This window comes from Falco cherrug, chromosome 4, assembly GCF_023634085.1.
Source record: "Falco cherrug isolate bFalChe1 chromosome 4, bFalChe1.pri, whole genome shotgun sequence".
NCBI classification, from domain to species: Eukaryota; Metazoa; Chordata; class Aves; order Falconiformes; family Falconidae; genus Falco; species Falco cherrug.
In genome coordinates this window covers 6,155,779-6,171,459 of record NC_073700.1, presented here as the reverse complement: position 1 = coordinate 6,171,459, position 15,681 = coordinate 6,155,779, and the positions used below count along the sequence as shown (strand labels likewise).

The 15,681-nt window shown below is 38.2% G+C and overlaps 2 long non-coding RNA genes across 5 annotated transcripts in view; both read right to left on the bottom strand.

Annotated features, from left to right (window-relative positions):
• LOC114017280 (uncharacterized) overlaps window positions 1–15,681 on the bottom strand; it is a 66,419-nt gene that overhangs the window by 20,677 nt on the left and 30,061 nt on the right. The window lies entirely within an intron of this gene.
• Window positions 6,856–14,391, bottom strand: LOC114017276 (uncharacterized). Its single transcript, XR_003562231.2, has 3 exons — window positions 13,335–14,391; window positions 9,106–9,197; window positions 6,856–7,540 (listed from the first exon to the last, which is right to left on the bottom strand). It is a non-coding gene; the product is annotated as an uncharacterized LOC114017276 (long non-coding RNA).

Here is a 15,681-nt window from a genome sequence, read left to right as displayed (position 1 = left end):
AAGCCTATGAATTTAAGGAAGAAAAGATATTAAACAATATTAATACCTCCCCTGCTGCTGTAAGGTTTCTGCGTCTGAATACTGGAATGGTAAGTGCATCTAAGCACATGCCTAGATTAATGAAATGATCAAATTACTGAACAAATTATACCCTTACTCCACACAAAGTGCATACTCTTCCCCCACAGCCCTCACTCAAAAAGTCCTTCAAATTAAACTGGCACAAAGATGAAAATATTCATTCTGCTTACACCTTAAAAGGTCTGAATGGCAACTAACATGCTTCATTTACAATGTGGCATTGTCTTCTGGAGGCAGACTGAGATACTCTAAAGGGTAACGATTTCAAGTTAACATTCAACTGCATGTTCCTTTCCCACAGCCTGTCCACCAGTGAAGGCATTCAGACTACAAATTCCAGTGTTTCACTGAGAGGAGCTTTTTAGTGCCAGCCACCAAGATCAGGCACCAGAACCAGTCAGCTGTGTCAGTCCAGAACTCAGCATGGGCCAACAGGTTTTGATGGGTAAGAAATATTACTCATGTGAACAGATAGCATGCCAGATTCATCAGAAATATACTTAGGAATCACAACACTATCAGTTTTATAATTCCCATCAGCATGAGCTGGATTTTGCTAATGCCTCACAAACTGACTTGCACATGTTCCTCCCCAAGTTTCCTATTTTAGATCACTAAACCAAACACAAGACCACGTACCTCGAGCACGTAGAGCCCAGTGATTATTTTAAGGGGAAAACCACCACCGTGGGTCCCTCCGGTTATTCAACAGCAATAAATGTTTCTATATGTAATGAAACATGAATATTCCAACAGCCATGTGAGGCTGCCCTCGTGTCACTAAGCAGCACATAAAGGCAATCTAATCCAGTATACTAAGATGATGATCAAAAGCAACCTGAAAGTACCAGGGGAAACCCAAGCTGCACATGATCCTCCAAACTTCATAGAAGAGTGATTTGTTCTTAAAAGAATTTAATGAAAGAGATTCTGGCAGATGATTAAGTATGATACATTCACAAAGGACGGAGACACATTGTACAGCCGATAGGGCTAAGAAGAAAGCAGCACCACCTTTTTAAAAGGTTTAACTGCTCATACCATCAGCAAGAAAAAGACATCAAAATTGGCTGCTCTCTCAGATACATTCCATCACTTCCTTTCATCCGGAGCGAGCTCTCCTCAGGCTCCCATGTAAAAGCAGCTTTTATGGGACAGGAATAAAAACAAACTCTAAAGCTAATACAAAAATCAGCTCCTTTCAAAAATCTCAGAATAAGACCTATTCCCTTCTTCTACTCACCGAACTTTGCCAGACAAGAGCTAAGTCATATTGGGTAACACCAAGCTAGGAGAATGCGTTTTTCAGGGGAGAACATCTTTGCTCTTACATTCCTGAACCATGTCAGGCTACCTTTATGAAAACGAGCTGATGATTTAAACAAAAAAAACCCCTCAGCTTCTTGCACCCAAATTGTCAGTCTGGAGGCTCTGCACCCATGTCACAGCAAACCAGGATTTCACTATCCTTTGTTTTATAGCACAGCATGGAAATTATCTGTGCTGTACATGTTAAATTAGTCTCTCTGCTATTGCAAATAATTGTGCTTTAAAAATGAAAACTTAGAAAACACACAAGATCTATGATTCTCTACAAGCAGTACTTTATATTACAACCAACTCCCTACAACTGCACCCATACTATCTGTTAAAAAAATAATTAAAAAAAATAATCTGCAGAATCACCCAAAATCTCAGATCTTTTCTGGAGTTGCTCCTGTTGCTTCTTTTTTAAATCAGGATTGTTCCATATTGTACTAGAATGCATTTACAGTTCTACATTTTTTTTCTTACTGTACTTTTTCTGTGAACAAAGGCAATATTACTCAGCACCATTTGCTGCCTTTCACTACTCTCTGAAGAGACTTCTCTGTTCATTCAGGCATCCACTTCCAAAAGAGGACAACATGTTGTTCTTTATCCCTTAGTTTCTCCAGAACAGCAGCAGCAACAAAAGTATTATCCACATCACCAGAGATGTGAGAGCGCAGCTCTGAGGAAAAATCCTTGACAATAAGCAAGGATTAGATGTACTTTACCTTTGGGCTAGGAAAAAGGTGTCAAAGCACCCCTGATGCAAAGAAAACAAGCCTCATTTTCAGATGTTGCTATGCTTCCCTTTGACTATGAAACACAGAGGAGGGTACTCCATTGTTGTTGATACTTATTTCCGATCACAGGAGTGAAATGATAACTGACACCCAGTGGGAAATGAAGCATGAAGTGTTTAATTGCCCACCTGTGCTCATACCTACATCATGCTAAAAATGCTGAAGGACATGACAGCCTTGTCTACATTGCTGTTATAATCCCCAAAATCCTGCAGTCAGCAAGGACTAGCTTGCTGAGAAATCAGTTTAGCTCAGTCAAATGTCTTTCCAAGCATGGATGTGGCCATATGGTTTCCCATGCAATACATCTATAGCTTAAATTTTGACCTGATGCACTTTAAGACACAAAGGAATAAATACTTGCATCTTCTCATTCATGTGTCTGAAGGATTCTATCATTATTAGTAATATTATTGTCCCCAACATGCAATTTCTACCTTCTTATACACACCTTTGCAATTAATTTCTAAAACAACAAAGAAAAATCTGATTCAGAGCTCAGGCTCCCCATGAAGCATTTCCTGTAAAGGAAACTCACAGAAGCATCACTAGTTTGACTGGTCTGATACAGCACAGCAAGATTCTGGACTTGATCATTTATTGCTGAGGATCTTTTCTGGCACCTTAAGGCTCTGCAGTCTGTGCAGAGCATTAACAAATCACAATGCTCTTGGTTTAAACCAGAGTAACATCTTAGGCCTAATTTACCCTTGCTTTACATACATGTCAGTCACACTAAGGTGTGTATTGCCTGAAAGATCAGATATCAGATCCTAGAGTGAGTTGTGGAAATAGAGGTAGGAAGGAAAAACTGCTTAAAAACATTGGGAAGGAATGATGACACTAGGGGTCTTAGCTTTCAAGAAGCAAGGAGAACATAAGGATGGAACAAAAACAAGAGTCAGGTAGAAAAGCAATGCTGACAGCACCTGACAGTAAGGAGCAGGTATTGGACATGCACTGTATTTGATACAGGAGTATTTAAAGCTGGTTTTGCTCTGTAAAAAACATGAAAACCACATAAGAACTAGATCTACCCAATTTAAACAAACATCATTAAGACAGATGCTGAAATAAATTGCAAAAATATGTGAAGTCAGTACTGATGTAGAACACACACGTTCAGTTAATCTCACCTATCTCATTAGTGAGACTTGTACCAGGTGATTTTGTGGAGGCTGAAGTAAGAGTACTCCACATTGTCTAATCTCAGCTGCAGCCCTCAAGAATTCTTCTCCTATAATCATGGCTTGCTGTGGGAGGATGTGGGGGCTGTAATTGTCCCACTGAGGGCTTTTGATGGATGATTGTATTTCAGATATCTAGGCCTGCAATTCTAAACTTTACTTTGACTTATCATTACATTAAAAATAAAGCACTCTTAACACTACCAAAAAAGTTTTTTGTCTGCTCCTAAAAAGATGCATTGCAAAAGGAAAGGATCATTTTTACTTTCTTCATGTAATTTTAAATGAAATTAAAGATACCAAGTAAATACAGTGAATTTTATAGAAGTATTGGATGCCGCGAGTCCCTTGCTATGAAAATTAAGCTAAAAAGGCACTAGATTCTCTTTGACAGGAACAGTCCAGAAAGTTTCTTTCCTACGTCACCTTTTTTAGGTGGACTGTAAAAGTGACTGAAAGAAGAACTGTCCCAAGATCTTCACATTAGCCTTTTGCCAGAGGTTATAAACAGAGTAGCAAAACCAGACATACAGCTGTTGCTGTGCAAAGCCAAGTACACAAACAGAAATGAGTGTTATCACCTAAAGCTTTGAATGGGTTAGCAGAGATATGATGAGATCAGAACTCAGTTACAAAATTTTAAACAAGTGCATCTACTAAAGCTCTGCTGTCTGAGCCTTTGGTCTAATCTGAGCACTTATGTAATGAGCAGCAGGTTCACAACCACCTGGTTTTGCTCTTAGCAAGCAATTTGTTATTTGCATTTAACCACCTTAAAGAAAAAAACAAAGTAAAAAATTACAGGATCAGAAACCATTTTGTTTACACTGCTAAATCCATAGAAATCAATAAAGTAACTCCTTATTTTCAAGCAAAATCAGTCCCAAGCTATTTAAAGTTCACAAGATGTGCACAGTTGAGCACTTTGTTTTGCGACAAACAGATCAATAGATGACCTAAAAATGGTACTCAGGAATAGAAATCTTACTTGCAGAGCTGTCCTATTCTAAGTCTCTTCTTTCACTAACATTATGGAGCACACCAACTAGAGAATCACAGACGACTAACTGTTTACACATTACTTTCTACATTAAATGCTGAACTCACAAATCCACCTACTTACCATATGTAATTTGTAGCATACAAATGCCAAGCCACTTAAGGTGTCATTGTTTTTTTGGTAAGTGACATTTTTATGGCATCCCCACAATAGCACAAAGATCACTTCACCAGAACTCAGCGGTTACCACTTGCCAGAAGAGAAAATAGCAATGGTTTGCAGAGAAACACATTGTGCTCCTTGGGAATGTGATGTATGACACTGATGCCTACCCACTGGCACAGGAAGATACGGTAATTTATAACAATGTTTGAAATACACATGAGTGACTATCTTTTAATGCTTCAAATGCTTATATCATACACTATACACAAAGGTGATATGAATATTCATAAAATCTAGGCCTCCACTGTAAAGCCACTACCGTGGCCATTTCTCTTAACGGACATTACTGTTGCAAAATTGAACTGCCAGCTCTGGATGCAAACTCATACACTCAGCACAGTTACCCATACGTACCTTGAAGTTAATGTTTTGTTCCCACTGTTTTGACGAGCATCAGGTAACTATTTGATGATGTCACATATGTCATACATATGTGCTCCAAATTAAATCTGTACAAAAAAGCAAATACATTTTTTAGATTAAACTTTGGAAGAGGAAATGAAGTTGCATTCTTGGCCTTCTTCAACATAAGACGTGTCCTTTTTGGAAATGTTCGTAAAGCATTCAGTTAGCTTAAGATAATGGCATATGTTCAAAGTGAAAAAACACTTCTTCCCCAAAGAGGCATGTTAGGACTACTGGTGCTGGAGAAAGAAGAAATATTTGATTCACTGCCAGTGTCTGAACTCTCAGAACACGGCTGATCGCGGCTCTGAGAACTCAGCTCAACTCCAGAGCAGCTATTTATTTTTGTTAACTTGATCATAGTTTCCCAACTTTTAAACTCACACCACTGTTAGGAAATTTTACCTTTCCCACTTCTCCCCCCATCAGAAATGGCATATGAGCGACATTCATAGTTTTACCACACATTTATTAGCACTGGTTTTGTAGCATTAGCTTCAGTATCTGCCATCCATGAGTGAGCATGCACTTAAAATGAGGTTTCTTACTTGTAATTCATTAACACTTTAAAACATTCCAGTGTACAGTTTTCATGGATTTAGGCATCCTGGTTGGAAGACTTTAAATACCTTTAATCTTTCAACCCAGTATTGTGATCCACAAAGCTCCTTTATCACCCAAAACCTCTATTACCTTCAGCTGATACCCTGACACACTAGTTCCAGCCACTGCAAACACCTGGGGGAATTGACTGCTGTACCCAGTTGAGGTGGGAAGAGTTTATACCCCAGCAGTTCAGGAGAATGAATGGTTTTCTAATAAATAATTACACAGTGGAAAAAAAAAGAAAGAAAAAAACCCAAAGACAACGTTTTCCAGTTGCAATCCTACCCCACCCACTTCTGCTGCTGGCTGTTAAAAGACTGTAACAAGGCTCCTAAAGTTTTTCATCTTTTTTGTGGTATCTCAAAACTCTGGGGACTGGCCTACTTTTAAAGGCTGTATAGCTCTAAGTCAGTTAAGAGCGTGACTTCTTTTATCCTAGTGACAGAATGTAAATCATACGTAGATGTGCTCATATTATAAAAAGCACCTAACACTGGAAGCTTCTTTGGCTTGCCAACATGGACAATCAATATGGCACTTGAAAGCTTACCTCATGATCAAAGAGCACAATCCACTGAATTAACTCCAGGCATACAGCAGGCTACATTATTCTAAAATTTCTCGAATGGCAGACTGAAATTGCCCCGTTCACAGAGCAAACAGTTGAAATCAAAAGGTAATAGTTTCACTTACAGTACATTTTCATAGGCAAAACAACACACTTATAAGGGTACCAGTACACAGTACCATTTGTGGGGCACTCTCTATTAAAGTATTTTCCTAGTATCATACATAGATCCATCAAGCCTGTGAGTTTAATTTTATTCCTGCATAGGAATAAACACGTACCATATTTTCAGTCTTGATTGGCAGTCTGTACACAGGCCACTGAACTAAAAGGTGTAAGACTGCATGTGATCCACATGGAGAAAATCTAAATGCTCAGCATAGCTGATTACATCACACTTTTCTAGAGTTACTCAACCTAACCCACAAAGCTTATGCTTCCAGCTAAACATTTGTTATTAATTTTTCCAAGACAGCTCCTGGGAGAAAACCACCCTTTCTTTCTGTTCAGATTTTTAAATAAAAAAAACAACCAAGCAACAAAACCAGGAACAGGAGATACACACTTGACCATTTTTAGATACAAATGAAATGTATGCTTTCTAATTCAGGGCAGGATTGAAGATCTCTTAGGTGCTATAAACAGCTTGCCTGAGCACTATGTATTTTTAAACGTCTTTTTGGCGTCCCTTACTTGATGGCAACCCATCAAAACCAATGGTGCATTAAATTAGCATATCAGAAACTAAAAGATGGTAAGAACTCTGGATTAGAATCTATTCTCAGTAAAATTATCGAGGTTTACATAATCTTAGTGGTGTCAATAGTATTAAAAAAATCCTTTTACATATTCTAAACCATCATGAGCCTTGAAAGTAAGGAAATTGTACACAGAACTACATCTCTGCTTGCCTGGCCCCAGGGATGCTGCTAGGCTTGACCTGATGTCTGAGCAGTGAGAAATCCCTTCAGAATCTCATCAGCCTTCTCCTCTTCAGCTTCTTCTGGAGTTATTTCGGTGTCCACAAAAATGTATTAAAATCTTATATTTACTGTTTAAGTAAGTTCTTGAAGACTCTGAAAAAGCCTTCCCTTGCTCTCCCTCTTTACTGTTTGATAATCTGCACAGATACAGCCACACTGTAGATCTGGCAAAAAGTACTCTTTGAGGCTTAGCAGGTCCCTCACCTGCACCAGTGTTTTGAGATGTTGCTTAGAGTTCCACCTCAGAAAGTATTCTTACACACACACACCTGTTATGAGGAGAACGTCAAAGGGTTGTGTGATAAACAAGTGTGGGTGAGAGCCTGGGGGCTCCTCTTCACTCCCAAGATAAGGTCCAAATATGTAGCCAGCTCCTAAGCAGAATTAAAAACATATTATTAAAGTATTTTTGCAGGCTGCATCTGTTTTCAACACCCACAACCTTGCCCCTGTCTTGATACCACTGCCTACTCATGTGAGTGTTTCAGCTTTAGATAGAAACCATTTTAGGGAGGAGGGCCAGTAAGGTTAATGACAGCTAGCTTTTATTTTTCAGGTTGAATATGGCCAAAGCTACAACCTGTCTTTGCAAAATGGCAAGATCTCTTGGCATGTATACTTACATCCAGTTTTAATAAAGAAGCTCAGCCTGTCGTAGCAGACAAGTTCATTATTGCAGAAGAGAACTATCATGTGAGGTTTAGTGACTCTTCCAAGACCATACAACACCTTCAGCAAAAATATTGGTTTTGCTGTTTCTTCCTGATGGTCTTTGAGAGGGCCGGACAGTTTATGTGCTAGGGTAACTCTCACATTAAACAGGTCTGAACTTTAAAATCTGTCCATGATCCAACTAAAACTTTGAAATGACAAATTTCTGTTTCTGTAGCTCTGCTTCTTAGACATATTCCACTGTCAGCCTAAACATACCAGTCAAATTTTCCAGTTGCCGAGGCAGTTGTACAATTATTTAAAAGTTAATTCCAGAACCACTGTACTGAAATTGTTTTTAAGACCTATTAACCTATGAAAATTTATAGGTTGTCAGCTTGGATTCCTTATGGCTGTTAAATATGTAGTATGTATTTTCTAAACCTTGTTGACTGAATTTGTCACTTGTGAACTGGAAAAATGCCAAGGGGTGTTGTTAAAGTGTACAAGACATCACAGTGTAATTTCTGAAGTTTTCTACAACTTCTGCTATTTACATAATGAAATTTGAACTTTCATTTGGGTACTTTTATTATTTACATAATAATTAAAACTGATGCTTTCTCAAGGCACTGGTTTTGAGAACATGGGAAAACAACATAAAAGTCTTCCAATAGCCCCTCTCACTAACAGTTTCTACTACTGCTGAAACAAAAAAGTTACAGCCATCGGGACAGTTGTAATTAAACATCTTCTTTGATGTTCTTTGTCAGGAAAAGTAAGAGTTTGAAAGCAAGTTTAAATGCAATGGGGAAAACAGGGTAAAAGCGGATGTCATTGTTCTAACAAAACATACAAGTTTATCTATGCTTTTCCTCCCCACTACTCAGAACTGGAAAAAGCAATGGATTTTCCCCCACATCCTAGATACTTGAGGCTGGTCCTGCTTCAAGTGGGAGGCTGGACTTGATCTCTCTGCCAATCTAATTATTCTGATTCTAATCTCCTTAGCAAGACACTTCAAAATGTCTAGAAACAGCAGGATAAGAAAGGATTCATATGATTAAAGTACCTTTCTTAAGTAAGAAGTTTATTTGCTTCGTGACTCTACAATTTAATTTTGTTCACACCCAGATTCTACTATAGAAACAGGGTGACAGCAGAAGCCACACTTAGGCATTGTGGCATAGCAACTACAGCAGGCAGTCAACTGGGACCCTGCTTCAAGGGGTCGTTATAAAATAGGGAATGTTAGCCTCTGAACCAGTCACAAGCTGCAAGTACTTACACCGTGAGACAATCTGCTGCTTAAAATCCTAGATGAAGCACCAGAATGAAGATACACCTGCTGAGAAATAGCCTCCTCTGTTCAGGATCATGCTGTCAAAGAAAACAGACCTGAGCAAACGTGAGGCAAGTGATTGTCAAAGATTACGTGATTAAGTGGATTTATCCCTTTTGTTCATTAAGAATGTTTCCCCACAATGTAGAAGACTCTTCTCCATGCCAAACCCCTTTTCTAGAGTGTTTCCTTAAACTCTGAGGTCTTGGTATTCCAAGGAGCATCAAGACAAATTCAGAAGGACAACTACAGGTAAAGATAGAGCAAAACCAGCAGGTAAGAGCAGTTTCATTGTTGCCTGGCTTAACAAAAGAAAACACCTGACAAATACATTTCTTACTTTTTGTCCTCCTTGCAGCAAGATAAGATTTATTCTATTACTCTGGATTTGCACAAGGGTAAGTAACTCCGGTAACAGCAGTTAAGTTATTCTGGCATGAACCCAGTGTAAGCAAAAGCAAAATTTAGTCTCTTGTTTGTTCTTTATAAGGCTCCTGACCCTTAAAGCATCAGACTGTTTGGAAACAATCCCATAGCCTTCAAGTCAGAAAGGCAAAAAATCTGACTTACATAAAAAGTACAAGTATGCCAAGTAAATTTGGTACTGCTTTATATTTTACTGACTTAAAAAGATGCAGAAACATTTGTTTTAAAACAAAGTTTATAGGGCCTAGCAAGAAAGCACTCTTGGTGGCGGGTGTATTCTATTACTGAATCTGCTGCTTCTCTCCATTACTTTTGGGCAAACTACGTTGTTGTTTTTTTTTCTTAAATGGAAACCACAGTTCTTGTCTGACTGCTTCATGGAAGGATTAAGAGTTTTGATAGCTATTAAAAAGGTTTGGATTTTACGATAGATAAGAAAACATTTCTTTCTGAGGTTTCTTAAAGCATGGCTGTTACGAGAATAACAATAAAAAGTCATCCTGTGTGTCACGGTAAGCTCAGCACAGGATACATCACATTTTGCAGCCTAGAAGTAGCACAAAGCTTGTTGGTTTTGAAGTAAGGACTCAGAGAGAGGGACAAGTAGACCTCCTTTTGTAAAGTTTGCTGCTAATCATTGCCTTGAATTCCTTTTCCAGCTTTATCCCTTAAGCAGATCTCTTTATAAAACAAATAGGAAGTGACAGCTATGGCATCAGTGATGGATGCAGTATAAACGATCCACAATGCTTTCCCGTTTCTCTCTGGGGATTGGGTTGTGAATTTGCATTTACAGTCATATTCCATCTGTGGGGCTTGAGAACATCAGACATCAGTCACAAAATGTAATACTAGATCTTTCTTCTTCCTCTTTTTTTTTTTTTTTTCCCAAAGGAAACCGGGCTAATTTGGTAACTATCCGGGTTCTGAGTGCAATCCCTCATCTAACTGCTTACTTGAGCCTATTTAGTCATTTGGACCCAAACTTCCCAAGCCTGACAGTGTACAGAAGCTGTCTCTGGAATGCAGACATCTTCTTATATGTGGGTCCTTTGCCTTGCTGCCCTAGAACTGAAACTGCAGAGATCAATGACCTCAACTAAAAGAACACTATCAGTTTCCTTCATCTTCTCAGTTTTTTGTGCACTTCTTTGTAGAGCTACATCTCATGGATATTTTGACTCAAAAAAATAAATTTCCTACATAAACAGTAGAAACCCAGTATTGGCAGAATCCAGTCTTCACACAGCTAGTCAAGAACTTGAACAGTTGAAAGAAACAGCAGTTGTCAAACATTGCTCTGCAGCTACGCCGTCATTTTACTGGTAATGACTTTTGTCACCCGCTATTATTTAATCAGAAAATACAAAAGAAGTGAGAAGATAATGGTCCATATTAATAGCTCTTCAAGATGTCTTGATTTAAACGCTTAAAATTTTTCAAGAAGTTCCTCAGCACTACTAATGACTGCAGTTATTCATAGCTTTCAGTTGGAAAGCAGTATCTTCTGGCATAACAGTCACTCACAAAAAGCTCACATGCTTGCTTGATAAGGATGGCAGCATTCTTCCCTGATCGCATATCACTAATATTACTCAAGCCTCTGAAGCAGTTATATATTAGCAATTTAACATACACTGATAAATTAAAGGTAATGAAACCAACAAGTCATTGTGTTTCTTCCTTTACAGTTATTTACAGTAGACTTTTACATAAGTAAGCTCTACACAAACATGCTTTTTTATTATTGAAATTAGAAATATTTCTGAGATAAACCTCTTAATTAGCTGTTACATTTTTCTTTGCAAAATCTCAGCATATCACAAGAAAGCTTCCTTCACATAGGCAAAACCGGAAGTAAATAGTGAAACAACTGATGGCAAGATCATAACTGTATCAGAAGAGGACCAGATACTTCATGAGACAGCTGTTTCACTCAGATTTTCACCTCTACGTGATGCACTTAAGGTCAGAGTGGACCACTTACAGTCCTGAAAAGTCATATGCAGACACATGCTATTATGAAGGCACATGCCGCCAACAGAAACACAACTAGGTATTAAAATCCTGCAATAGCTGTAAACATGCAAAGAACTTGGACAGAAGACATCAAACACAGGACATGTGCAGAGGCCACACCTCACCCTGATCAGTCTGGGCCAGCTCAACTCTCACACAGCAGCCAAAAACTTGATTTTAAGGAAAGATGTACACTTGCTCCTAAAAAAAGAAAAATAGTCTTGCTACAAATCTTCAGTTCTGAATAAATAGAGAAGTTACTTAGAGTTTGACTAGCATTTGTATAGCTCCACAAAGATTTCTATGAAAACTGGTATCTGAGAATAGTAACAAGATGTAAAACCTGTGTTTTAAAGAAGTATGATTGTTCTCAGAAATAACTTGGCTAAGAGCTAAAATAGACCACTTCCCATGGTAGCGATTGGTGAAATCTTGCTAAAATGTTCCATTGTAACCAGAATAGACTAAGAACTGTTGACAATACACCCGTGTATTTTAGAGAAATTAGGGACTGGGAGATCTGAAACATGATGTCACAGCTGAGGCAATATACCTGATATTAAAGGCCACGTAGCCTCACATAATTTTGTTCTAGTAAGGCTATAAATCACTGCATCTTTCAACCTTTTTTCAGCTTGGCTATATTTCTGAAGGGAATTTTTGTTCCCTATCCCCCCAACCAAACAAATGAAACCTTTACTGTTGGAGTTATCAGAATTAGAAATTAATATCTTTGTGTAAATTCAAGAAACTGTAACACTCCCAAAGCACCACAGCAGAAAATCTCAGAATTAGGTGTGACTGTAACCAAGTTACAGGCTCAAAGCAGAATGCCAATCCGTTCACAAGTTTGGGAAAGTAAAGCTGGCTCCTTACAACAAGGATAATTAAAATGAAGTTTTTTTAAAAAAGTTGATACATAAGCAGGAAAGAACAGCATAGAGCACATCAGAATTAGTGTCCTAAGCAACACCAACAACTTTCTCCATGCACACACACCCGTCACATCTCCTGCCAGAAGCTCTACATCGACAAAAGAAAATATAAGCTTCAGGAAAGCTTCTGATCTAGATGATTTTTGCATGCACAGTTTAAAAGTTAGTAGACCTATTCATACATGTTTGAGAAAAAGACAGACAGATGGAAGATTTAAACATTTTTGCAAAATGCTAGTAGGAAACTGTCTTATTTTTCTCTATTGTGTTTAAACTGTCAATCATTTTCCCTCCCTCTCCAATTCTTAAGAGATTTTAAATATTGGGTCGATTTAGTAGCTTGTAACTGCAAAATCCAGTTAATGCCAATTCCTTTATAAATTGTTTCGGGTAATGTTTCATACACTGATACTTTACAGAATAAAAGATGTGCTTTCCGGGCACCAGTATACACGGGAAATGGGCAAAATGCCACTGTTCTGTGTGTTCAAGTCCATTATAGTACAGAAAGATCCGAATACACAACTGAAAAGATCATGTGCATCTCTAACATATAGCTAAATGAAACCAGAAGTAACCCCACACTCGATGCCCACTCTCCAAATATGGCTATTTGCTGCCTGTTCTTGAAAACAAAGCTTTAGTCACAAACTAGAGGACAGAATTTTTTCTCCACAGAACTTAAATCCATGTAAGAAAGTTTTAATGCTTTAAACCTTCCTGCTGTATTAAACCTAAAAATAAATAGCACATATTGTAACACCTTGCAGTCTTATGACAGAAGATGGAACTTACCAGGAGATTCAAAGCAGTCATTTGCAATACTTCTGGTTTGTTCCAAGCCAACACTTTTTCTTCTTGAGTGATTGTTTGGGTTGTGATGCTCCAGGCTTCAAAACGACTGTCATCTCCACCAGCGCCACAACACAGTATCTTTGAGTTGGAGTCTTCCACCATTCTCAGGGGCTTCAAACCAGTGCTAGTTATTCTAGCTGACTTTTATGCACAGGCTTCTGATTTTCCCAGGGGCTAGAAGAAAAAACAGGCCTTTTGTTTTTACCTTGGTGGGCAGAAAACAGCACGTTCTCATTCCAACTAACCTTAGGGCAAGAGAGTGGAAATGTGATCTTCCTATACAGTGTATGCAGTTAACGATTATACAGAGATGTACAGTCATTATTTACACCAAGTATCAGAAGACCAAGACTACTAATACCATCTGAGAAAGCAGATGCTTTTAAGATTGGTACTGTATCTATTTTGTGAGTCAGAATTTTTTTTTTTAACCTCTTAACCTTATCAAGCAGGCCTCAACACTTACATGAACTTTCACCCATGGATCTTTGATCCTTTCCTTCCCACCTCTGTAATAACTACTTACAGACCCGAACATAAGCGACGCTTTTGCATCTGCACCAGATCAGAAAGCAGAGACACAGCTTTGCTGGCATTTCCTGGAAACTGATGATTCTTCTGACTAAATTTCACTTCCATTAATTACTGTCTGCTTCCCCATACTCATCTGCAGTTCAAATTGGAGAAGGAGCTTTGTACTGTTTTTGAACTGCTGTACACTGATGCAATACCAATGGTTAATTCCCAGGTAGCTTATTTCACTAGTAACTTCAACAATACCTACTAAATGCACCTTACACCTACACAAGACCTCTTTGACCCTTTGCCATTGCCTTTATGTCCGTACGCCCTTTGTGAAACAACTAGCAGAGTGAAGCAGATACAAACAAGCGGTTGCACTGAGACACCAGCAGACTGGGTTAGTCTGTAATTTGTATTCTTGCACTGTTACTCCAGGATGATTGCATAGCTATTTGCAATGCCATAAAAAGGTACAAGAGACCAAGCCCTGCCCTTCTTGGTCAGTCACGACCCTGTAATTTGTGGTAGAAACAATCCTAGTATAGTAGGAGGGGTGTGATGGCACCAGGCTTAGGTGTTTTCATGTGTGCCAGTGAAGTGGAGCAAATGAGAATTTTAACCTACAGTGGGTATGAGAAGCATTGCTGCAGAGCCCAGCTGTGGCAAATCTTCCAGCTCATTAATCACGTGCTCTCACCTCTGCAGTAAAGACATGTTTTCTCTGCAGTTATTCTGCATTTAAATATGGCTTTGTCCATGTCCTGCTATGCAATATAGTACCTGGGACTGTTCAGCACGACAGAGGCTTAGCTCCTTCAAGAGAAGTATAGTTCTAAGACATTCAAGACATTTTATTCAGCAAAACCATTAGCATAATTGCTAGAAATAGAGCACGCTGAAAGCTAAATACAAAAACTTTTCTTAAAGAACAGGTTTCATAACTAATTCAAGATGCTTTTTAAAGTTAACAGAAAAAAGTAATGAGGTAAATAAGACCAGTAACGAAGCAATAGAAATAAGTAATGAAGGGCAATTTAAATTTATCTAGGGACATTCCCATTTCAAATAACAAATTAATGACCATCTAATAATACATCCTTTTATTCATACATGATTATAACTTTTCATTTGCCTCTTTCTTTGCTATCATTTTTCTTCAAACTTTGTAAAATCAGTTGAGGATGTTGGCAGCTAAAATTTCAGACTGCATAAAAGATCCACACCAACCCATCAAATATAGAAGACAGATAAAGGTAAGTTAGCTTTGAATTAACTGCATTAAAGTCTCCCCAGAATTCTTTAATTTTTAGTATTATTCATCTTTCTCTACTGTGTGACTGCCCTAAACAAATAAAAATAGCATGGTTAGGTGTGTGATTCTAACAAGGAAAACACAGTACCGCTCACAAAATACATGGCTACCTTAACTGAGGAAATCAGGCAGAAAGGTAACTTATGAAGGAAGTTGAAAGGCATCCAAAAAATGTCTGCTGGAACAAGTACTTTGTGAAAAGGCTGGAAAAAAGTTTCATAAATTTTGTGTGTGTATAGAGATCATTAAACTTCATTCAGAAAATTAAGTTACAAGTTTTGTCCCAACTATCACTCTTCTTAGAAACACCTATAGCGTGACCGGAAGTGTTCAAAGCTGATTTAGTCTCTAATAAATTCAGTATCTCAGATCTGCTTCCTATCATGTTCTAATCAAGATTACTGAGCTACAAGACAATGTTTCATCTAAAAGATCTAGATTTTTTTGTATATT